The 27,049-nt window shown below is 38.4% G+C and overlaps 1 protein-coding gene across 4 annotated transcripts in view; it reads right to left on the bottom strand.

The window, feature by feature from the left end:
* Nucleotides 1-21,366, bottom strand: part of PLCE1 (phospholipase C epsilon 1) — a 147,887-nt gene extending 126,521 nt beyond the window's left edge. For all 4 annotated transcript variants that reach the window (XM_018069161.3, XM_018069160.3, XM_018069159.3 and 1 more), the window contains exon 1: nucleotides 21,315-21,366. The gene's annotated coding sequence lies outside the window, so the exon portion shown is untranslated. The remainder of the gene's footprint in view (nucleotides 1-21,314) is intronic.
* Nucleotides 21,367-27,049: the final 5,683 nt, after the last annotated feature.

The raw sequence follows: 27,049 nt of genomic DNA on the forward strand, positions 1-27,049 counted from the left end.
TTACAGATAGCTCAACAAAGGAATCAGAAAAATAAAAGAAACACACATAGATAAATCACAGTGAATTAAAAAAATATGCTCTTAAAATTTCAATTTATCATATTTACCATTGAAAAATCTAAAGTGTATTATTAAAAATATGGAAAATACAGAAAGTTATATTAAGACCTAAATATACTAGAACAGTCTAAATTCAATATAAACAAGAAAATAAACCCTCAACTTTGAAACTTCAGCAGCAAAAAATATCACAAAACTGAGGCAAATGATGAAATCAGTGGTTCAGCTAAATATAATAATTAAGTCATCTATAGTTAATAAAACACCTAGGAATGATGGGAGGGATAAAAATCAGGAAAGCTCAAAGAAATTTCAAGTGTAAAATCTATTTTGATACCCTTCTCAAGTAACTAAGTATTTTATTTTAATGCATTTTAGACTGTTGGGTTTAATTTTTATCGATTACTAACGTTCACCCAAAAGCAGTCTGGCACAATCAAAAAGTGAAACGCACTCATTAGGTAATAGGATATTTGAGATGCTGTATTCTCACACAATTACTTGTGAAAGTGTAACTAAACGTATCATTTTGCTGGTGTAGGGTAGGGGTCACAAAAAGGGAAAGATAAATTTACAAAAAGTTACATTTTGCTACAAATCTCTGGCTTCAAAGTTTACTACACAGAGAACAACACTGTTTCTTCAGACAGTAGCTAGCAAGGGTAAAAATTGCAATTTAACACTTCAATCAAGTTCAATTTTACTGCTTTAACAACTGGGAGGGTTGCAAAGGAAAGTGACCGAGATAGAGCAAAAAGCCACAAGTTTCACATTCTCCACCCATTACAAATGGGTGCCAGATCAGCCAGAGGAGAGTCAGGATGAGAAACTCAGATCCTGTATGAGAGAGATTTAGCACCAGAAAGGAAAATAACAGCTACACTTCATAGAAAAGTTGAGGGAGATAGCAGTAGTTGGATAGAGTGATGGGGATGGGACTTTAACACTAGAGTCATGTTACCAACACAGTTCACAGACCACCCTATGAAATACTGCAACAGCACAACTGTAGAGGATGTGCAATGAAAAGCAACACTCAAGCAATTCTTTGCATCTACATTCCCTGGTAGTCCCTATATCTTTAAACTGTACCCTTAAATTCATTTTAATCCACTTTCTTCAATCTTACTTGTTTCATTTAAAAAAAAACAAAACAACAAACCAACACCACCACCACCACACATGCACAGGAAAAAGGAAAGTACTTAAGCAATTTTCTTCTACCATTTCCTATTTTCCTTTTCCTCTTCCCTGTCCTCCTTCCTCTTCAAATTCCCAGACAACAGCTTACATAACTTTTTGCCACTACACACTTGACAAAAACTGCAAGCAATCCATCTAGAAATGATCCCATCTTATTTCTTCTGGCAACCTTCCATGCCTTTCAGTCCAAATCTACATATGATGATGCTGATCAAAGGAGAAAGATCTAGGAAGGAGAAGCTGCTTTTTTTTCTCTTGATCTCTGAAGTTTCTTTCTTTCCATATCAATAACAATAATTCTTTGTAAAGGTATAAAACATGTATATGTGTTAGTAATGCTCTTCAGTACTGAGTTTTTAAGGAATTCTGTGATCTATCAAAATGTCTCAATCTACTGACTTATTTTTCCTGTTTCAGAACAAAGATTTCCAGACAGTCAAATGAAAATAAAAGCCACCTAAATATAGTCATAAATGTACTCCCTGTAATATTGCTAAGCCAGAACAAAAATTAATGGACTGGATTGTTACTGCAAATATTATACCTCTAATTATGCTGTTTGCCAAATGAAATTCTCACAAAACATCACGCTACGAGGCAAAAAGACAACATTATTATGCAACTTTAACATCATACGATGATTTTGAGATCACAAAACTGATCATGCATGTTAACTTGAATTTTTTTAGTAAAAAATTTTTTTGCTAAAACCAGAAGTCCATTTACATCATACAGTGCCCACAAAGCTCCTTCAGAGGCTAGAAGTGATCTTTCACAGTCCTCCTTCCTTCCACATAATTTTCTCATCTCTCTCTTATGCCAAAGCTCTTCCACACGTGTCCTCCCCAAACAGCTTCTCTCAGACCTTTTTCTTTTCTCTACAGAACTATCTCAAATCTTCCCCAGCATTGGTCACCTCTCTCCTCAACCCCTGAGGCTATATGCCTGCCCATTTCTGTCTTCTCTATCTGTCTGTGCCTGTTTGAAATCCAACTCATCAAGAATAATATCTGCTTAAGAAGCTCCCACTGCATGTCCAGCTGTTCCCATACTGTTGCGACCACCGCAATGTGATAGGGAACTGATCCATCTCAAGAATCTTTTACTCAAGTTACTTCACAGCCAGAACATCTTCCCAATCCAGTTCATAGTATGGTTGTACTAACATGTGCCACAACAGCACAAGGGAGAAAATGACCAGCATGGGGAAGGGAGGAAAACTCTGCTTAAGGTGATTTACAAGACTCTGCAATTTGCAAATGTAATTTGGTATTTCAGCTACGTCAATCGAGCAGGTAACTGCCACCAAAGCTGGCAGACTTGCTCCTTCCCTCACTCTTCACCTTTTGTTCCCATTCCCCCCATCTCACTCATCTAGAGATCATGAGTCCACAGAGTTAATTCAGCTGGCTGATTTGTCACAAAACTATTCTTCTCATCCAAACAAACTGACTCACCTTGTGGTCACATGATCACTATATTCCACGAAAAGAAAATATTAGGAATGCCCGGTAGGGACCACACGTCTCATTAGAAGCTTCAGTTTAGATCATGTTTGCTAGGATGTCTAAATGCACCCTAAACTTTTCTTTTAGTCTATTATGTCTAGTGTACAAGTATGTAAAACCTCATGAAACAGTAAGTGAAAACCATGATGGTAGAGCTGCTGATCTACAGACAACTGTAAAAATATCTGAAGCTGTGGCTCTGCTGAACAGATGACAAGGGTTTCATGTGTCCCACATTATACACTTCTCAGTCTCTGCTTTCCACTGTAATCAACAGATTTCAATTTACTGTGCCCAGCAAATTCCTGAAACTGATGGAATTCATTAGACATGTTATGAAGTGTGTTAACACAGTTTTATAAATGCTATCAAGTGTAAAACTCACAAGCTCAACCAATAAAACTGTATTTTGTATTTACTGTAAAATTGCAGAATTGTCACTCCCTGTGCCTTCCCTTACTTGCCTATCTCCATATGGGTGGCCAAAGCCTAGATCTTCATATAAAATCCTCATACAAACACATACATGCACTTGCATATAAAAATAGTGCTGAAATTATTCATAACTATATTCTTCCTGTTGTACATTCAACTCAAAACACACTGATTCACAGTTAAATCTGAATATAAAAGCATACAAAGTAGACAGCAAAGCCTGCAATGTATTCAATACGTGCTGGCATTTTCTAAAGCCACTAGATTAGCTGATGAAATCCATTAATAACTACACTGGTTCATTTTACAAGGCCTAAGTTATGTCAGAAATGTAGTGTGCTCCTTCTATCAGCAAAGGGAAGTAAAAATATAAGCAACTAGATCCAGCATTAGTGAATCATTGTGGATGCAGAGGTCAGCCAACAAAGACAAATGAATAATTAAAATAAACTGTCTGGCAACCATTCAGCGCACACACATTCACAAAATGTATTAAGTCTGAAAACATGTGACAAAAAACTAATTTGTCTACTTTTTTTTTTTCATTTACACTGACTGCATACACTCTAAAACTTAAAGTACAAACTGGTTCTAGTTAGAATTAATAATAATTAATAATAATATTTAATTATTTCTTATTCCCCAGACATCTGGAATTAAAGTCTACAACAGTCTAGGTAAAACATTTCATTACAGTGTTTTATCTCGGAAACGAGCAGGAGATACCAGTACAAGAACAGGGCACCAATGTGTCATCACTTTTCTAAAGTCCTCTTCTGCCCAGGGATTTACAGGAAAACAGCAAGCAGGAAATAGCTAGACTCTTAAGAATCACTCAAGATGTGCACAAATCCTATTTGAACAGTGGGAAGCAAGTTATAACAACATTTTATTTGGCATACAGCATCATGTGGAACCTCAGATTTACAACCAGCATCTGCGTTTCAACAACAAGAAAGAAGAACTACAGTATTTATATATCTTGTCATTACAGTCTTTTTTCTAATTTCTAGAATACTTATCTAAACATGATCAAGTATTAGATGTCTCAAACTATGCAAATGTCTGCCAGATGGTGAACCCTCTCAATTGCTTCATCATTCATCACTGCATCAGGCAGAATCTGAAGCTTCTGCCAGATAACAGCTTCACTCTTCATTTCTTTACAGAAATTCCTTTTCTGCATGAGGAGATGCACTGAGAGAACCCAAAACTGCACTTATCTTACTGTCAGGGTCAGTTCTGTATTTCTTTTTAGATCTGATCTGCAATGAGCTGTTTAAATAAACTTTCTGTTCAGTGGTTACTTGAATTTCCTCATAAGTGACCTTATCTGAAAGCTGTAATTTCATCATTGACACTTGGATGAACAAGTCCTTCTATCTGAGATGTATAAGATAGAAAGCAGGATTATTCTTCTCTCTTTTTGAACAAGTGCTTCTGGAATAAATTTTTTAAAGTTTTGAGGAACTGTGAAAACAGTCTTAAATGCACAAAAAAGATTTTCGAGCACTGAGTCTCAAATTCGTAGGAAACGGGAGTGCAGTAGAATTTAAAACAAAAATCTTCAAAACACAAAATTCAATAAACTTGTCACTAGTAAGTAGATTTCTTAGAAAGATTAGATAAACTATAACAGAAAACAAAAGATTCGACATTAATAAAACATATGAAAGACAAGGATAAATAATGATCATGCAGAAGAAAAAAAGGAAATATAGTGAGAAATAAAATAAAAATTTTTAGAAAAAGTAGGTAAAAAATAAATGGACTAGTGCATCAGGATTTATTTTAAGATCTGGGAATTTAAAAAGTAATTATACAAACAATGCAAAAAAATTAAACATGATTAAAAATCAGGTTTAAGGTTTAAGCCAGCCTACTGGCAAGCTCTAGCCAAAGCAGCTGATCCCTCATTCCCTGGCACTTTCAGTGAGGTATTTTCACCATCTCCTGAACAGGAACTCCTGCAGGGAGGAGAATCAACTAATCCAGAGGAAAATCAACCCAGGAAGAATGGAAGAGAGTCTTCAGGTAAAATTATCTGATGTCCCTCACAACTCAATCGTGTTAATTGACAGAGACAGCATAAGCATAAAGCAGGGTGGAGACTGAGGGAGAATCCAAGACCAGAGTAGAAATGTATCTGCAGCATCTCACATTGAGACAGCTTTATTAAGTCACCAAAATACATCCTAAAAATCAATCTGTAGGAACAGAGACATGTAAGTATAAAAATCTGAGAGGTTCAGGCAACACAATTATAACTAACAAATTAGCTAGACCACAACAAAACAAAGGCAAGTTCCACTACTCAAATATAATAAGAAACAGTAAGATTAGTACCAGCTGAAGTGTTCAGAATTCAGATGTTATCCTCTGCTTCACTGGAATTACTTACATAATCTGCAGTGAACAGCAAGTAACACATTCACAGCACTGCCCACATGCTCTGTGTATATGTGAGTACCAACAATCAGGCATTCAGATCCCTTAAAACACCTGTAACATCAGACTGGGAAATAATTCAGCCATCATCCCATTTCAAGGCTTTGTCCACCTTTGAAGGCTTTATGGTTCCTCTGAATTCAATGTCAACATTCATATCTTCATTTTATCCTTTAACAAATTCTCACATTCTACAGACACACACCCTTCTTTTACGTGGTTTCTCTTTAGTCAAATTATGCCATTTCTCCTCAGTTGATAAAGCACAGTAAGTTCCTTCATTAAGGCCAGCTGGTATTAAATATGCTGGAAAATAAAAGGAAGCTCTTCTAGTGATTGGGGCTCTAACAAAAGCAAAGAAGCAGAAGTGGGGGTGTTTTGTGTACAATGAATCTCAATTACAAATTACTTTTAAAATATTGCGAATGGTGTTTCTGTTAAATTATGGATGAAAACAATTGCTGTCATCAAAATACAATTAATAAATATGGGGGAAATGATTGTATGTATTTCCTATCATTTGCCAAACACTTCTGTGGCCTTAAAACAAAATGGAATGCTTACATACAAGCATTACTGTTCTGAGAACTTGGTTATCACATTCAAAATCTGCCACTTGGAAATATGAACCGTTTACAACTCTAAAAAGTCAACAGTAACCTGGGACTACACACTAATGTTACTTGTAAACATGGTATACTTCCTTCATTCTAGTTTTTATCAAACTCTTTCTCTGAAGAGTCATTAGCACATATGAACTCAGTATGTGAGCAGGAAAAATTACATAATTTGAAAGTCAGATGACTTCCTGAATGCAAAGGGAGAGTAAGTAGCAAATTGATTGCAGGCCTTCACTTGCAAAAAAAATCCAACCACAGATTCACAATGGCACACCAGTGACATAAGTGGGTGTTTCACGCTCTGATCCCATTCTTTTCCTACTGCACCTGGGAAAGATGCTTTTGGAGATGCTGCCTTGACCAAAGGATACTGTTTGTCTAAGTCAGTTGCTTCAAGCCTTCAGAGGTGAATGCCTTGGTCAGCCAGCCATCACCAAGCCCTGCAGTGGGCTGATTCTTTCAGAGTAGTGACGGAGTAGGTTTCAGGTATCACAGCATACCAACCAAACTCCACGTCCTGCCTGGAGCACCACCTGTGCCACCCAGCAAAGCTGCTCTCCCTGTACTGGGATCCAACTCCAGCACAGTAGTTTCTACACCAGTAGGTTTATTTGCCTGGACACTGGTAACAGAGTGACAATTCAGCCTTGAGGTGAAGAACCATCTACCAAATATCCTATCACCATTACCTCTCATCTTCCCTTTTCTCAAAGCAGCACCAGAGAGGTCTGCATCACAAAGCAAAAACCTATGCCCTTCCAACAGGAATCTGCAGCCCTGGCAATCCTCTTTCTTGTCTAGTTCTAGTTAACAACAAAGTGCCATTGATAGTAGTCTTCCTGTCTGAGCTCATTAGCATTTTTACCCAATGTGAAATCATGCCTTTAAGGTACTTAAAATGGCACACTGACATATAGTTCAATAAAGAGCAATGCACCTTGCCATAAGAAACTATCACCCTGTCAAAGTTTTAAAACTACTCCAATCCTGGGGACAGAATAAGCAACAAGAACTTGTCTTGTTCATTCTTCCTTACAACATTTTTCTCATGTGAGCACTCAAGTCTTCTCTCATTTCCCTCTCTCACTGTCCCATATTAGTTGTAATTCTAGCCACTCTGGTGAGAACAGAATAAACCTGTAATAAAAATATTTCTGAGTACTAAAATGTCTGAGGGTATGTTAAAGGCACATATATCACTACAATTTATCTTCTGTAAACCCAAGCTAACACTTTTACTCACAGTATGCTAAGCCACAGTAGCCCTACTTAAAACATTACTTGAATAATAATCTATATGTTATTGCTCAGCTGTCATAACTGCAACAAGAGTGAGTCTGAAACCTCAGTATATGTTTCAAATGAAAACTAAACACTAATCTGTATGTGGAAAAAAGTTCAGTCATTTGTCAACTTATGCACTTACACTATAGTTCTAGAAAAGAAAAATATTTCAAATACTGAAAACTAACATTATTAAATTACTGCACTACTCTTCCATTTTCTCAAAATGCATTTTCTTTGTATATCATTCCTGACCTATTCATGTCATTCATTCAGGAATCATAATATTTAGTCTCTTACTCTTTCTCTTTTGAACATCTGCTATTTCATCTGCCTATTATTATCATGCCTAATAGAGAATATAAGAGTAAAAACAGGGCAAAAGCAAAACAAGGCAAGAGCAAACAAACTGTCTGCTTAGAGGGGAATTAATTACCTGCTTTAGAAAGATGTAATTTTCAGGAGATTATTGATTCAGCATCCCTGAAAATACATGAACAATTTCTATACTACTGCTACTGTTCTAATATTGTTAGATATTGAGTACTGAAGTGAACCACTGAAAACAATGGTTTCCAGTTTTGAACCACTCAAATATAGCAAACAATATTTGCTCAGCAAGTCAACACTACATTTGTTTTTTGCCTACGATGGCTTTATCAATCACATCATTCTCTGGGAGAAAGCCCACCCTGACATCTGACTAAATCAAGCCAAGTAATCTCTAAGATATTGGCTCTTGCCAAAATTAACTGTGCAAGCAGCAGGTCAGCACATAACTGCAAATTATTTTTTCAGGATGTTGCAAGATGTTTATTACACTAACATTAAAACTGATTATGTTGCTAATGACCTCTAAGTGATCATTCTAAATAAAATGTTTTAATATTTTAAAACTCCTGCAGGCATCATTGTAATTCACATTATAAATACTACTTATCCAATCTTAGTCAATAAATAAATAGGACAGGAAGACAACCAGGATGAAAGTTAGGAGGTTTCTTTTATAAAATACTGTCACATCTTCCAAGGTAAAATTAACCAGACGCAGAGAATATACACAGCAAATTCCATGTTCCTCAAGCTCCACTTGCATTTTTTTAACAGCTTGACCTATCTGAAGGAGAATCACGCCTGATCACACAGCATGTCTTCATATATGATTGTGACACATTCAGGTGATCCTTTATTTGAGGATCCTTATTGCAATGAATGTCTACATCCTTGCTAAAGAAATAGAGATTTATTTGCTTTTCCTGGTTATCTTTCAGAGAGTCTACGAAAATAGTCCACTAAGTATTTCTGACTATTTGTGAGATCTGTATTTACAACCTCTGGTTTAAAAATGTGCATTTGTACTTCACCCATTATTTTGGGATAAAAAGATAACCTTCAGCAAGTATTCAAATTAAGTTCAGTCATCATAAAGCAGCTCACTCCTGAGCTCCTTGCTTCAAGAATAGTAAGAATCTGGAATTCTAAATATGAAAATCTGCTCCCTTGATAAGATGGGACTTCATGCCAGATTTTTAGTCTACTTCAGTCTTCACAATATAGTTAATTGGGATAAGAATGTGTGGCAAAAGCTAATTCTATACTTATCTAATGCAAACAATCACTTTTTCAAAGTTTCTTACATTTCTTAAAAGTTCTTGTACTTTCAGATGAATAGAGGGAATTTTAACACAGTGAAGTTGTTGGTAAAATTAACGGGCAAGTATTTCAGAGGATATTTAATGTTCATGTAGAGTAGCTAAAGGTAAAATCTAAAACAAAAGAACACACAATAACCAAGCAATATATACCTTAGTGCTTCTAGAAGTAATGAATACAGAATAATCATGATGTCTAAGGAAATGCCACTTGCAACTGAAGCTTTTCTTACAGCTGTGGTATAACTGAAGACTTTCTCCTATATGAACCCTCCACTAATGTGTGAACTCTCAGAGCAACTTCTTCACAGCCGGAGTGCTCTGCAAAACTTCTCTTTTGCATCTGAGTAACATTTGCATGAAATTCATTAAGTCTTCCATGTTTCTGAGATCTGCACTTTGTAATAAACCCAAGTGTTACAGGCTAGTTAAAAGTTGGAAGGAAATATATACAGACACACAGTGTGACTTTGCAAAGTCATTTCCATAAGAAATGTCTAAAACTGCAGTTATAATTCGGAAAGTTACACTTCCTTCTCTGGAACACCCTTTTTCACTTGACTTAACTGGCAATATGTGCCCAGAGACTCTGATAGTATCCGAACAAAACTGCTTCATTAAAATCTGAAAATGCTACTAGGAAATCTTGCTGGGTTTTTTAACCCTAGACATACATTCCAATATTTATACACCTCAGTAATAACATATTATGTAAAAATGAGTGTTACATATATACTTTCTCAGTCAAGCGAAAAGATTTATTTGCAACCCTTTGACTGTGAATCCCTGCTGCTAACATATTACTTAACATTTAGGTGAAGAAGGTCCTGGAAGGGAGGAGGCATGTACATATCCCTGAGGTATGCCCTAAGCCTGAGCAGAGAAGGGAAAGCACCAGAGAGGACATGGACAGTGCTGCAGCTAAACAAGCCAAGGAACACAACCACAACAGGACTGTAAAAGATAACGAACCAGCGAACGCATGCTGGAACACTCAAGGTTACTTCTGCTGTAACAGCTAAAGAAGGTGAAATTACTCCATTTTCTGTAATGTACTTGGGCACAATAACGACACACCAGTGCTGCAAGCAGCACAACACCACCACACAATGTTAACCGAGGATGGGATCAATGCAGATGTCTATCAGAGGGACTGTCAAGGTTGCAAGAACACCAAGTCCTTAAATGCCATAACCAGCCCCACCTGTGATGCCCCACAATAGGCCCAGGAGCCATTTCAGCTCAAGACTGTCCCCCAGTTCTGGGTTGAGCTCTGCTGTTGGCATCTCTGGGCTCAGACCTTGCTCTTTGCTGCTCCTGACCTTTTGACCAGACTTACCAGATCAACATCAGGACCCAATTCACCAGCTGATGCCTGTCTTCATACAGGTGGACTGGAGTAGAGCCTCAGCCTGTGGCTCATCCTTCCACTAACATCTCCTGCAGCTCCCCAGCAAGGCAGGTCATTGGCCTCACCATCAGGCACAACCATGTGCTCACCAAAAATGATAAAAAGAAGTTGAGGAAAATTAACGATCAAGTAACTCTCAAACAGCACAATGACTAACTTCTCTATGTTGCCAAGAGCAGGGATGGGGAGGTTACTCTGAAACGCTGAATCAAACACTATCAGGCCAGTACTGAGGCAGCAAAGTGAAAGATAAGGAGCAGCCCAAGGTCCTGTAATCAGGCTTCTCTTGGGCAAGATGACAACAATGACTTCATCCCACTGAGGGGAAAACCCTGCAGACCAGTGCAGGAGGAGGCTCACCTGCAGGACAGACTGTTCAAACAAGTGATGACCCTACCAGGCAGCTGAGTGCGTTATGAAGTAATAACTGGCAGGAGAAAAGATCCCTGAGGGGAGGTAAAGCAGCAATGAAAACTAATGATCTGTGCAGTCTACACAGTTTCAAACAAAACAAGGGCCTATGCTGGCAACAGTGCTCTGCATGCAACAAAAACCTATGCAATGTTTCAAAACAGTGTAAAAACAAAAAATGGTTTCAAGACAGTTTGCAAGACGAAGCGTATCAGGGGCTTGCCACAACTGCTCAAGTTCATTGATGATACAAAGAGAAAGTGTTCACAAAAGGTAACTCAGAGTACCAGCACTCACAAGGTGCAATGGGCAGACCGAAGCTCTCCCTTTTCACAATTAATATTCTGCATTCTATACATGGTTCTTTGTTTAAATACTAACAGTTTACAATGTGGATGGTATTACTTTCCTCTTTGGTACTTTCTCCTTGTTAGGAAGCCAAGAAGGAAAAATAAGGTCGTGTGAGGAATGTGGTAAGGAGGAAAAGAAATACAGTGCCTGTACATCTAGAATGAAGTTTATGGATAACAGTAGATGACCTGTGAAAAAAGACCACATAAAACCAGCATACGTAAATGAATGCAGACTAACCTGTCCTTTGAGATTTCAAATTAAATATTGTTCATCTGTCTTTGTAGGCATGCTACTGCCACACCTCAAAACAGTTACCTGCTCCTGCAGACCTATTTCTTTTCCATCTTTTCCAAATCAATTGGCATCCCTTAAGTTCTAGGGATTTTTTTCCCCCTTATTTAAATTTTTTTTTAATCAGTAGTCCTCTTATTTTATTATGAGCTTATCTTGCAAGCTACAAAGGACCATGTCACACTCAGACCCACTATATATTCAAGACACTTTTTTATTGATTTCCAAAACTATCTGCCTTCCCTTTTTACCTACCTTTAAGAAAAATAAAATCAGCAGAATAGGAAAGACAAGCTCTACCGTCAAAATCTACCCTCTCAAAGTATTTCACAAACTTAGTTCATGAGAGTAATCTGAGAACAGGTTAAATTGGAACCAGACAGCACAGTCCTCACACTAAGTCTTCACAGATAGGTTTCTGGCTTATTACCTGTTCATTAATGCTGGCTGGTTTTATTTAAGCATTTTAACGCATTTATAAAAGCAGAAACAGCTACAGAAGGAATAATGCTAATAGTACTACAACATTTCAACATATTTTTGAAATTACAGTATATGCATTTCATCACTTCTGATTTTACATGTGACCTCTCTGAAAAATAAAGAATATATCCACTACAGAAAATATGCTATAAGTATAGAGAAAAAGCCAACAGTGAGGTGTACATTATTGATATAACTGCATAACAGTTGTGCATAATCTAGGTGTGCATAATTATTGCCTGTAATAACCATAAAACCCAAAACTCTTGCTTAGTTTTAATGATTCACTCACCAGAAAAAAATTACATAGCAACCTCTACATAGTCTTAGGTACAGTTATGGTAGAAAGAATGTGTAAGAGGTATTATTACTCTACTACTTCTAAACTCTAATTCTGGTTTTTAATACTTTAAGTTCAAATATTTGACAAAAATGAATTAAGTATTTTTGGACCATAACAGAATATATTAAAAGTAAGCCTAAATTTTATAGATAATCTCCTTCATAATACTCTTATTTTACATAGTCACACATCATTCAACAGATTGTCAGATTATCTGAACACTGAAAGTTTTAAAGCCCTGTATAGGAGAGAACCAAGTACTGGAAGTGCCTACACCCAAACACACACTAAACAGTATGATAACAGCCCCTATGCTTTTTTAATTGAACACTCATTTTTATATCAAGTATTTTAAAAAAATAAGGTCTTTAGATTTAGTAGAATGAAAGACAAGCCACATGCATGAAAACTGTAATTCTGTAGAGATGGGATTTTTTTGTTGATATTTAAAACTGCAAATGGAGAAAGAAAATTACCATCAAACTTATAATCAGAGGAAAAAGCTGAGGTTGACCTACACGAGTTCACTGTAAATTAGAGATCTTTTCCTGGGGGCTTTGGGCCACATCTAGCAAGCAAGAGACAGACAAGTCCTACCAAGAATGTATCAGGGACTCAATACTTGCAAAAATCTGTATGCAGAAAGATCAGAGCTTCCCTTTTTCTTTGACAGAGGAGAGGCCCCAGCTTTCATGCTTTTCTGGCAAGTAGAGGGAACATGGCCAACTTTCTTTGCATTTGCTGGCCAAAAACTGAGACAGTCTCTGTCTCAATTCAAACTTTAAGACCTTTATTGGGATGCATATGGTTGCTCGCAGAACAGAGCTTTGTAAGCAAGATGGGTAAGGCAGGAAAACCAGGAGACAAAAGCTATCTTTTTTTCTTTTAATTATCCATTGATTTCTTTGAATCAAATGCACGTAAAATGTATGGGAGAGTTCTGCTAAGTGTAAATTTAAGCAAGAAGAAGCAAGTGAAGGGTTTGTTGCCTTTTTTTTTTTCAGAACTTTCCACTTTTCTAAACAGCATCCTCAGAGCACTAATGCTGTCATACCAAACAATTTTCGCTGCTTTAAATCTGTGCACACACCTTCCTCAAATATTTTTACAGCTCTCCCACTAACTCATAAGTCAACTCTATGCAGCTTTCTATAAAGCACCACAGCTGAAACGAAGTTCAGGGGTGCACTGAAGCTGCTGGTCAGGATAATACTGTGCTGTACCATTGTATCTGTGGAATGTTATCTTTTGTCCTCAGAAATTTTAGCCTCAAAACCAGCTTTATGTACCCAGCCAACAGGACAACTGATTGTTAAGGATAAACATTTTTGTTATCACCTTGCATAACAGAATAAAGAGGATATGGAACAAAATCAGGGATGACACAAACATGGAGGCAAGCTTTGGCCAAGTAGAATGACATTTGCAAGTTTTAAGAGAATACATCAACTTGCCACTTCTGAATGGTTGAAAGTGAAGACCTTCAGAAAACCCTTTGCTGTCTATGCATCTCTACCATTACTATGCGTATCAGGTAATGAAACTCCAAATAGATGTTATGATCTGAATCCTGAAAGAGAATTCAAGCAGGCATAGTAGTCTAATACACAGACATTTGAAAGATGTTACTGCATATTTTAACACTGACCTGTTTTATAGCCTGCTGTCTAGGGAACTGTCTATTTCTACAAACCACTACTGAACCTGGCGTGCAAATCTAAAATCACAGTTTGAATAGTATGGAGAATTAATTTCTAAAGAGCCCTCACAGTATTGCTAATTCTTACAGTCATGTAAGAAAGGCTCTGTTTTTTTAGAAGCCCCTAATTGTACTACTATGTAATTACTCATAATCTCAGCTCTAAAAACATATCCTTTAGTTACAAAAACAAGATGAAAATGGGAACAACTAAGGTTTAAGAATTTTAAGAGAAAAAGGAAGGTTCCACGTTTATTAATTTTAAGCCATACCAATCATAGAAGGGGAAGGATAATAAGGATTTGGTACGTGATGCTCTGAACAGTTGGTGCTGACAACACAGTTTTCATAATAAAATCAGTTGCTGGCATGCCCCATGGATCTGAATGACTAGAAAAAAAACAGTGAAAATACATTTCAGCTGTAAATATTATCCACTTATTAATACAACATATTACCCATTCTTTTTTTCCAATTCTATGAAAGATAATCTAAAGTTTTAGTATTTCCTTATCTTGGTAAAGTAGAAGGACCATTTACAACTCAAAATGTTGCTGATTTCCAAGTTATTCCTATTCCGTTATACAAATGAATCTTCAAAATTTTAAACAAGGGTTCGTATTTTCCCTGATCTCAAGTAATTATATCTCTTATAATAAAGAAAAAAGAAGTTTTAAGACGGAGTTCCAGAATTTGCTTCACATAATCACAGCAAGTAAAACATTCTTCCAAAAAGTGTTCATAATTGAGTGACAGAGGAATCTAGGTAAAACATTTGCCATAGCTCAGAATTTGTTGGAACGAGAAAAAACTTCTGCTGACCACTAAGAACCAAAAAAAGGCATTGAATAATTCAAGAGACTCATAAAACCCCTCTTGCTCATTGGCCTAAACTAACATTCTAAAAGCATATTCTTTCCTTATAGCAACTCAAAAATATTTCCATGACTATATATATAAACAAATTTAATCTGTGCAAATAGATTGGCAGTTGACAATATCTGCTTAACATAAACAAGAAAGGACAGTAATAACGTTATATTCTTTCTCTACAGCAAAAGTGGCTGCTAAAGCTAGATTTTTAATGATCACAACATTCTTATACCAGGGTACTATATATATACTTAACTTCTACTTTATTTCAGAAAAGCTAGATGAGAATGGAAACAACTGAACACTGTATTTTGGGATTCAACTGCATTTTCAAATAAGTTTAAACTCTAGATCATCATCTACAAATGTTTTCTGGTTAAGTATCAAGAAGGCAGGTTGGGCTTAGTTAAAAAAACCACGTTCCTCTTCAACTTATTAAAAAAAACCCAAGTAATTAAAAAATAAATAAACAATTCTGTTTCATGCTGCAACCATGTAGTGGAATCTTGCTATTACAGTCTCTGAACTCTGTTTTAATTAGGGGGCTAAAAGGCATAAGTATCACAATGAAAACAACAGCACCCAATGTCACATGGGTTTGGGCTAAGCTAATATAATTTCATGAGGTTCTGAAACAGTGATAGTTATCTTCTAAATTTTTCTACAAAAATAAAAGTTAAAAAAGCTATAATTGTACTTAAATATTTAAATTACCCAGACTAATGATATTAGGAATGCTGCTAAATGGGATTGTCACGGAGGTTTAGTAAATGACACACATGTGAAATCATCCATTTTTATAACGCTTCTCCATATTCCATTTCTATGTCTACTGAGTGAAAACCACCACTGAAGCGGAACTTCTTGCCTATACTTTGCTGAATTAAAGCACAGAATAAGAGCAGATGTATATTCAAATTTATTATAACAGCGACATTTTATGTGGTTATTAAGACAAAAATATTGTCAACATAAGCAGGTGTTCAACTGATTTTATCGTTTCTATTTTTGTTGTCTATTCCATCAATTGACTATTCAGAAAAGCAAAAACAAAACAAACAAGAAGGTGCAATCACAACAAAACAAAGGTAATTATGCAAGATGTACCCCTTTCTGTATGTCCACTTTGTTCTTTTGGGGGAAAAAATGCAAACAACAGACTATTCATGCTACACTGAAAAACTTCAAGAGCTCTGAAGGAGCCATATTAAGAAATATTCTTCATCTAAAAAATGCAAGAAGTACTGCAATAATGCAGAAGTACCATAAAACAAAAGACTTCAAGAAGCATTATCTGCCTGGTACTCTTTGACATCTTTGCCACTCACTATGTTATGGGAAAGCAGCCTGCAGTGTAGCTGAAGAGCAAACGGAAATTACAGAACCAAACAGGGAGGCAGCCTGTTGTCAGCCTCTCCTGCAAGCAGAAATCTAGGGAGTTCCAGCCTTGCATAGATATTCCTCTACATTTACTGCTCCTCATAAGCTCGTTGAACTAAAACACATGCACATTGATCAGAAACTTAGAGCTTTCACAAGAAATACCTGCAGATTATTTTCCCACAGCTTTCAGCAGAAACAATGCATGTACTCAGAGAGAACACCTGATACGCTCGTAAGTCACCAAAAGTTTGCTTTTTCTAGAAAAAGCTAGAAAAATACTAAGCAATTATTAGAAATCTCTGCCCACCAATGCAAGTATCTGATTATAAATGCATTTTACCATACTCGTCCAAACTTAACAATAACTAATTGGTTGAAAATCTATCTCTGAAAAATGTCAGAGTATGAAAATTAACTAAAATTAGAACAGAAGCAGAATACCATCTTCAAAACACAATTCAGCCTGGCTACTAAAACACTGAGTTTTCTTTTTCCCTTTCAATTTGGTACATAGCTGAAATCCAAAACAATTGTAGCAACCCTGAAGGAACTAAAAAGGAGGCATTCATGCCAAGAAAGTTCCTCAAGAAGAAATCTACAGGTTGTTCTTTGATGTGAACTGTTGGTAGTGCACAAAGCAGTAGCTGCTCTGCTATGACCCCTTTTTATCTTGCTAAATTCCAAAGGGAAACCAAGTTGGTTTTCCCTAAAACACTGCTGAAAGGTATTTGTACCACTACAGAAAGAAATTAACCTAATCCAAGCAACTAAGTTTTGTATTTGAGTAAAGGAATGCATCACGAAAATGTTTGAAAGAAGATGCAGTGTAACAAAAACCTCAAATACCAAAGATCACTGCAGCAGCATTCTTGCCGTATGCTGTAGCACAGACAGAGAAAAATACTGTGGGAGGAGAGGTCTCACATCAGAGCATTGTCTGAAACAGCAGACAGCAAGGTCCTACTACACAAGGCAAGGTCAATGCAACTGGAGAGTCATCTGTTTAAGAAAACACACTATTATTAGATGCAAGTTATGCAGCACTTGTGCATACTGATAGAATAAAACCATTACCCCAAAAATAAATGTTTTCAAATGGTAGCTTCGACTTTGCTCTCAGCGTTTCTACTTTTGTGTCTCATTTAAAACACTGAAGTGAGCAACACAAAGAATACTGAAAATACCCGAGTATTTAATTTTTAATTACTTACGAAATGTTACAACTGACAAACACAATAATATATTCAATTTAATAAAGAGGCTCCACTGAAAATGTTGTAACAAATTATTAAACCTTACTTACTGATAGCACTGTAGAATAAAAAGTAGGCCAGAGTTGACAGCCTATTTAAACTACTATGATGTGCCTCAGACTACTGTGAATAAACATTACAGTAAATATACTGGCCCACAGAATACACTGCCTTGTACAAGACTCAAGCCTGCTCAATACTCTCCCTACTCAAAAGCTACACCAAATACATACCAGTTTTGGATGCAAAGAACACAAAAGACAGCTCCATGGAGCACCTCACATAGGCCATAAGGTGTGTGTCCCTGCTGCTTTAAATTATTTACTGAAAGAGCTGGGATTACCTGCGGCACCATCATTGACACTTGATAAACTGGAGCAACGTAGTGGGCTCTGACAGAAGGATAATTCTGGTGGACAGTTGAGCTCATTCCTTCTAGCTCTTGTAGTTTACCGTTTTCAGTAAGTGATGGCACATATAGCTCTTGTTTGAACATGTTGGATTATTTATGAATGACTGGGCAATCAAGAAAAGAGTATTGTGGATGGCCTACTTTAAAATCAGTGACATTAATTATGTCTTGCAAAGAGATGTCAGCTTGACAGAGTATATAAAACCGGAGGACCAGACTTCAATCTCACAGCAACATATTTACAAATTAACTTTGTTGTTTCAAATAAAATCAAAATTCTGTGCCTCAAAACAGAAGAAAAATATTAGAGACCTCCCAATACAGGAAATTCATAGAAAAAAATGTCACCAGTTTATCCTCAGGTCTTAAACACAAGTCTCACTTCAGTAGATGAATGTTTTGCTCAAAAAAATCAGAGTGAAATATGACCAATATCTGGCAGAACCAGGACTACGGAAAACCCCACCCACAAGCAGATATATGTATAGGTTTGCCAAGACAAATAAAGCAATGTGCAGAGTAAGCTGGACTGCTCTCACATAATATGTACTCAATCATGTAGGTCCTCAAGTACACGTGCAACAACTCTCTTCTAAATGATTAAGAAGGCTCAAGAAGGGACAGAGTTAACCTAAGGAAAAACATGGATTTCACGTTAGCATGCTAATAGCTTTCTAAAAGAAAGATGTGATGAAAAGTATTATTTACAAATTAATCAGATTTCATATTAAAGGTACAGACAGCCATTAACCTGCTGTCTGCATAATCAAATGACAGTCGTCGCTCAAATGAAATCATCAATGGCTGCATTGTGAACAGGCATGACAGTAAGTCTGTCCATGCTGGAGCTGTATGACTTGTTCCAGTGTTTCAGTTAGCGATATTTTCAAGAAGTACATAAAATAAAAAAAATGTAAACTATTACTAATAACACTTACCATTGTAATTTATAAAGTTTAAGAGTCATAGTCATGACCCAAGATCCATTTTGTGCTAAGTGCTGTAAAAACATTAAACAAAATGACAACCCTTGTTCTGGAGCGTGGTCTTCAGTGTTTTAAAGGAAGACACTCTTCAAGAAATACTTTTGTAAACATGCATGTAAACTAAACTGATCACTAAAAAAACCTTAATTTTAACACTTTATGAAAAAAATCCCTACGCAAATCATGAACTTCTAATGAAATAATAGATTAATTACTTTTTGCCTCCTTTATAACTGAAGACTTTTTTAACTGATCTCATTTCCCATACGTGCCTCGGATTTTGGTGCAGGTTCTAGTCACTGGTGGATCTTAACCTGCATATTTCTCTTAACTAAAACAGCCCTTTTGATAGAAGAAATATTCTTTTCTATGGGTACTTACAAATAGAGCTCAGATTTTTCCATTACATTTTTTTGGATAACCTAAATATAGAGAATTTATTTTTCTCATATTAAAAACTCCCAAATTTCAAATTATCTTATCATCTCTTTCATGAACTTGTTCTATGATCTCCAGTAAACAGAGTTTTCAGAAATTTTTTATTCTGCAGTTGGGCTTTCATGTTTCTTGATCTAAAAGTTTTACTTTGTGGGGAATTATTTTTTCCTTCTTAATGTCTTGGAACTCTGGTTTGAACACCACACTTTCACTGTACAAGATGTATCACATGAAATCTGTGTTAACTGAGACGACAGGAACTGCACTGCCTGGTCTGCAATCACAAAGTCTTAATAAAAAATTTCTTACCACGTATGAAAACAGGAATGAACACACTACAGAATCTGATTAATACCTCAATATGGCAGAACAAGAATGAAATCTATTTAGATTACTAAAAAAGTAAGACTTTTAGTAATCCTCTGCCAATTTATGTCGATTGGACATGCTCTTTCAGTCTTGGGAATTTCTCCGTCAAGCACTTCCTAATACACAAAATGTTGTGTCTGTTTCACTTTGTCTCACTGCCCACAGATTTGTTTAGGTGTTTTTGTAATGATCACAAACATCGGTTGTTTGCTATTGACTTTTCAGGGGATGAGATACCACAGATCAAAGATGATTATTTGTAGATGGAAACACATGCCTTCTCAGACTACATAATGGTCGCTGCTTTGCAATGATTATTAAGTGGCGTCTTCATAATTGGCAGGTTCTCTGATCTCCTTTCAAATATACAAACGTAAAGGACTGAAATATTTAGCAAACACTTGTCATACAAACATAGAGGATTGAAGTATTTAGCAAACTTTTTGTCAAACTTGTAGCAAACTAAATACAACAGCAAGGCCAATTCTGCTTCTCACACAAATGCCTCGCTATGAAACAAAACATTTTACTATTCCTTGAAGTACAGCCGATCCTTCAGGCATTTCTCTAGCACTCTTAACCCAGCTCTTAAACTTCCTCTATCAGAAGCCCAGTTTGCAGTCACCTGTCTAGGCTCTCCTCTGTATCACCTGTGCTGGTGGCGTCCCAAGCGCGTGCAGCGGAATGGACAAGCATCGCACTCAGACACCTTGGTCCTGATTCGACTAACACTTCAATGAAACTACTTCTCTAAGTGTTTGCAGACTTTGAGTCATTGTAACTCAACGACACTTCACCAAGTGGGGCAAAGAGAAGTCTGGAGCTGGAAGGAATGCATTCGCACCTTCATGCCTGGGCGCCAGGGCCTGCAGCACCTGCAAGGAGCGCCTAGAGCCCGCAAGAGGAGCTTGCTGAGACCCACTGAGAGCACCCTTGTCATTTATAGCCACGGGGTCCTTCCAACACCACATCTCCGATAAGCTGCACCACTTTTGGACTACAATTTGCCAGACTTTAAGGTAAAACATTGTTTGTAGAATCGCAGTGGAAGAGAGCATGTGGAATAAGGGCAATCATCCCATTTGGCTTTTGCGTTTGGGATTTTCTTGAACCCTCCCGGAGGAAGGCGGGGAGCCCTGCAGCCGAAGGTCAGGCGAGGAGGGCGCAGGAGGGCGCGGGCAGCGGGTCCTGCCGGCGCTGCCCGAACATGGCCGAAAGGGAGCCCCCGCCCGCCCCGCGGGCTCGGGCCGCACCGGGCAGCCCTTCGCAACCCCCCGCCGGGGCCAGCGGCTGGAGGTGCCGGGACCCTGCCCCGCGGAGCGCCCGGAGGAGAGCCAGCCTCACTCGGGAGTCGGGGAAAGAGCCCGGGAAAGCGGGCGGGGGGAGCAGGGGACGCACCTTTCAGCGTCCCCCTGGCATCTTCTCCTTCTTCTTCTCCTCCTCCTCCTCCTCCTCGGGTCGGGCGCGTGACTTCCAGCGGCGGCAGTGCCTCGCGTGGCGGAGACGGTCTGCGGACGGACCGCCCCGCCTCGGCCGCGGCTCGCGGCCGGCCGCTGCCCGGGGCGGCGAGGGAGCAAGGCGGCCGTCCCCGTCGGCCAGGGGCGCGCGGCTGCGGCGCGGACCGCCCCGCCGGGCCCGGCAGTGACGGCGGACCGGGGAGGGCCGCGAGGCAGCGCCGCCGGGCTGGTCAGCCGCAATCAGAGGCGCGGGGCTGTCCACGAGGGTTGCCCGGTGACCGCCCCTCGTCGTAGTTGGGGAGCAGGTTCTCCCGCCGCGGCAGCTTGCCCCCGGCCGGTCGCTGCCCCGATCGATACCCGCACACGCGGCCGGCGGCGGTGCGGCAGCTCCTCCTTGTGCCGGCCCTGTTTTCAGCAAGAACCCCGCGCTCCCGCAGGCACCGCGGCGAGGGCGGGCGGTTCCTCTGCAGCCAAACAAAACAAAATAAAACCCCGCGGCAGAGGGGGGTGCGCGGTCCGGGCAAGCCCGCACCCCACGTTCCGGCAAGTGCGGCGCGGTCACCCGCCAGCAGCAGGGAACTGAACCGCTCCCTGCCGGCTCCAGTTGCGCGCCACTTGCTTCATAAAGGGCACGGCCGGCGCCGGCTGAGGGGGATCCTCGAAGTCGCTGGCGAGCGCCCCGGGTTCCCGTCGCCGCCGCTGGCACTCGCAGCTGGAGCCCGCGGAGAGCTTCCTCCTACGCCAGCCAGCGAGCGCCGCCGGCCGACGCCGGCAGCCCGCGACCCCGTGCGCCTGGACGCGCCTCCATTCGCCATGCCGGCGCGCCCCCCGAGGCTGGGCCGCGCGGGGGCGGGCCGGCCGGGGCTGTTCCACCGCATCGGAATGTCGGCCCGCGCCCCCCGTCCCCGCACTGCTCATCCCCCGCAGCGTCCCGGGCGCGGAGCGGAGCGCGGGAACCGCGGCCGGGCTCGAGGAACATCACCTCCGGGGAGAGCGCGGAGCCCGGGGAAGGGGAGGGGAACGCGGCGTGGTTTCCATCGGCGGTGCGGAAAAAACGCGGTTTGGGAGAACTCAGCAGTGCATTTTTGCTTACGAGCTTTTCCATAAGGAGTACAAGAAGGAATGGAGCCCCATAAACTTCTAGTTTAAAGAAAGCATTCTCATTTTTTAAACTGGCGAGAGTTGTCCATAGATAACACGGGTTTATTTAGGACATTTTTACGTGAAGAGCAACGATTGTCATAACAAAGGTATGTGGAGATTGTGTCCCAGTGAGGGGCTATAAAACTTACAGTTCATTTACTTCATTCTCTTCCAATGCAAGGAACTCATCATACTATTTTCTATACGACCACTTGAAAGTCAGATTTATCCCTACATATTCTACTCAGCAAACACTCAGCACCTCATTGCAATAGTCTTGTGACCATAATACAGGAGTACTGATGCCCTGTAGATACTGATGATAGCAGAGAAAGTCTATTAGCACAAAGTCTGTTCAACGAATACATTAAAAAAGCCAGTGAAATTACCCAGTGGTGAGTTATGTATTTTCAAAAACTTTATATGTTGTTATTTGGATTTTTAAGCAAATTAGGACAGATATAGTGTGTTATATATATCATCATCATGGCTAGGCTCCGCGAACAAAGATTTGAGAAGGATTCTATCCACACTTGCTACAAGCGTGCTGGAGGCTAAAAAGGCCAATGCAAGATAGGCAAGTCCGGCTGCAAAAGGCACAGCAGAAAGTCTCCTTAGGCGGTATTGGCAAGACACAGTTCCTTCTGCGTTGTCTTTTCTCCTCAAGAATGATTCTGCATGTGTTATCAAAAGAAGCAGCAACGTTTTATATACATATATATATTCCTGGCTTTACATTTATTATCTATTCTGACTCTTTCCATGGCTTACAGGTTCTGATTATTAGAATAGGGAGAAAAAATGCATCCACTACAGTAAAACACGTTGATATTTTTAGCAGTGAAACATCTAAATCTTTTATTAAGAAACATGAGACATGGCCAGTCTGAACTAATTCAGGTAATTAACTCATAATATTGAGCATTCTACACTGAAATACAGTATAGACTGGATAAAATCCAGGTCCTACGGAAAATTTAATATTCCCTTTGCCTCCAGCATGGCCTGGATTTCATTCACTGCATATAGTACCCAAAAAATGCCATAATACAATATTTGCAAAAAGTAAAATCCAAGTAGTGAATCTTTTCCAATTCATGTTCTGTGTGATCTGTATATTTTTCAGTACTTTCATATATGTAGATACTGAATACTGGCCCAAAATACATTACATAATACTCTAGTGTACTCTACAATTTCTTAGTGTTAGTTGCTTCACATCAAATCTTGCAATAGGTTTTCAGCTCTACTATACTGACAATAAACTATCCTCTAAACACACAGGCAACAAGAACCTTTCCATGGAAGCTTTTTCCAGTTTCTCTCTGCTTTTCCATGTTTTTTCAAGAGTGCAGGAAAGTTACTATTGCATTATTCCAAGGGAAAATATATATAATTTCTCCTTTGCAATGTGTTCACACTTTATTTTTTTCAGTTTGCAAAACTCCAACAATAAAAGATATCCCGTCCTGAAAAGAAAGTGATACTTTTTACAGAATGGAAAACTTGAAGAAATCACCATATCCTTGACTTGCCAAAAAATTAGGGCATCTGTCAAACTTCAGGCACACATCATTGGGCCAACTTGGCATACCAGGGATCAATAACATGCTCAGGCACTTTGTTGTATTAAGGATTTTATTCCTGAGATCCAGCTCCTGACCTGGAAATTGAAGACTTCCTTGTTTCACTGAGACACTGGAAGATTATTTAACAGTGAGATTTTTGAACACTGTGAAAGAGACAAGTCAGATACAACAGTGGCAGGGGATATGTACAGAATAATTAGATGCTCATTCCCTCCAGGATGACATCTGTTTCTGTGAACTCTGTAGGAAAGAAGAAATTACCAGTATAACAAAGCTTCAGCACTGCTCTTTCTAAAATGTATTTATGCAATTAACAGTTCAAAAATTGCATCCCTGTAAAGCATTGGAGGATGAGAAAAATTTGAATATGAAGTAATAATGATGCCTAGAAATATCTAATAAAGTTGCTACTTTTAATGTGATTTCCTTCTTTAAAAACAAGTCAAAAATTACACGCAGCTGATGAGAAAGATGAAATTGCATCCCAGCTACACATTTGCAGTTGAGACAAGGCATCTTCTTTCCATTCCAACAGAAGTACATGATCCTCTGCGATGCTGCAAGCAGATTTACTTTGGAAGAAGTGCATTTCCTTGGTGACAGGTTAGAAAGCTGCCTGTTAGGATAGTTAACCCAAGTAATCTGTTTGTCTCCATTATGGTAAGATTCACTGGGTTTGGACCTCTCTCCCTGGTTGTACACACAACAGAAATAATTCCCCTCAACCAAAGTCACTGATCTTTTTTCAAAATTAATTTGTTCCCAAGGTGGAAGAACGCTGCAGGCACCCAGACCTCCACTTTCTCTGGGGACTCCCATGCCTGAGCTTTACAGAAGTGAATTTTGAGCTGCCTGGCAACCTCAGTGCTATACAGATGAAGAAAATATTTTTTTGCTGAACTTGACTCATGGGTCACAGTTTCTTTTTAACATTCTCAGCCAAGCAGAGAGTGCCTTAAGAATGCTTCAGTTTTCTCTCCCATTGTCCATCAGTGTCTACCCTGTTTTCATGAGAACTCACTGTTAATCATCACACTGTACTGCTACTCCATCAGGCTTAACAATACAGAAAGACAACACATCCAGCTCAAATACAGTACTTAAAGGCAGAGAAAAATACAAGACTTTCAGAAAACTTTGATGTGTCTTTTAGCTCTTTTATCAGCTAACAGTCTTCTACCAACCATGTATTCTGGAGTTTGGGTTACAAAACTGATTTAGAGATGAACTTCAAAGTGATGCATAAATATTAAATTCCACACATTCCTGTGAGATGGTAAGTATTATTAACATTATACAGATGGGGAAACTAAAGCAATGTGAGTTTACTTGGGCATTTTTCCCATCATGAAAAAAAAGTAACTACGGTGGTAGCATCAGTAGTCAAGAATACCTGGCTTTTTTCTGCACTCACTTTGAATGGCACATCACCTGCCTAAACCCTGCAGTATAATCTATAAAGGAATATTTTGTTTTCAATCATGATATTATATAGCAAAATTTTCAAACAATTTATTTAACAAATTACATAAAACACTTAAAATATGCTTTTAATTTAAAAAAAATAGCCAAAAGGTTTTTCCTTGGGCTTTGCTCCAAAATTCACCCTTCAGCTAGGACTAAAGAAAAGCACGCACACTTGCACACATGCAAACAGAAACTCTAAAAGAAAATTAGAAACATATGAAAATAAGGATTGAGAATGTTTTCTTAACTGCACTCTGGTTTCAATACAGCAAAATTTTCATTGATTTACTAATGGATAGAATTTTTCTTGTGAAGTAACACACAGGCCTTATCTGCAATTAATTCCTTGCTTCCATTAAATGAATTATCATCCTACAGAATTACAGCCCATGGAGGCAGGGCAGCTCAGCTCTCTCTATAAAACACAACCCTACTTAAGAGTTTCAGTTGAGACAACCATTATTTTAGTAAGAGCTAGATTTTGAGGCTATTTATTATTGCTAGATAAATAATCACAAAGTACAAGTTCTATACTGATTCTCAAAATAATAAATAAATAATATGAACTACTTGAATTTCAGAAATTGTTTTTAAATTATTAACTCTGGACTGGAGGTTTCTTATGAAGCCTGCTATTCTATGAATGTTACAGCTTTGTAACTGCATAACAGACTTATTGTTACTTTACGTGATGTAATGTGAGGTGTTTTGCATATCTGACCACTAAAACCATCACCACTCATGGAGGCAACTCTGAAAGTTTAATGAACTTGCTCAATGACTTTCTGACATTTCAATTAGGAAGAAAAAAATTTAACAAGATAAAACAAGTAACTGTTAAAAAAGACTGAAACAATGACCTTTGGAATTGATATCAGCTGTTTGACTTTCAAATCATTAGTAAAGTCATCCTCCAATTAGTCTTTGGAAGAGATACAAAAGGTTTTGTAGTAAACATGAAAAAAACTCATATGTTGTTTTCAAATATCTCTAAGATAAGGATAATTAATTATACATATGGAATAATTGCAATATCACTTTTTTGGCTATTCAAGTTTTACTCTGAGAAATTTCATATATCAGTGGAGTAACTTCTAATATAGATCAAATTAAAGAAAGCCTTTTACACCTTAACTGTAAACTGACAGTTTAGGTGTACTCCCATTGTATAACTTAGCTATATTTTTAGTATGCCATTATTTTATGGCATCATAAAATATGACAGTTTTTTAAAAGTTAGAGACTATATTAGAATGCAGGTCTTCAAAACATTGGACCAATAACTCTTGTTTACTTCATATTACAATTCAGGGACAATGGAAGTCAAATTAATACCAGTAATTGAATAAAGTTAATAAATGTAATAAAACTGAACACTATACCATAATTTTCTGTTAATTCTCTCTAGAAGAAAACAATAAAACCCCAGAAGATGGAAAGTACATAGCTATTAATTAATCTATGAGAGTTTATGGGT

This window comes from Manacus vitellinus, unplaced genomic scaffold (genome assembly GCF_001715985.3).
Source record: "Manacus vitellinus isolate BGI_N305 unplaced genomic scaffold, ASM171598v3 scaffold_15_pilon, whole genome shotgun sequence".
In the NCBI taxonomy this organism is placed as follows: Eukaryota; Metazoa; Chordata; class Aves; order Passeriformes; family Pipridae; genus Manacus; species Manacus vitellinus.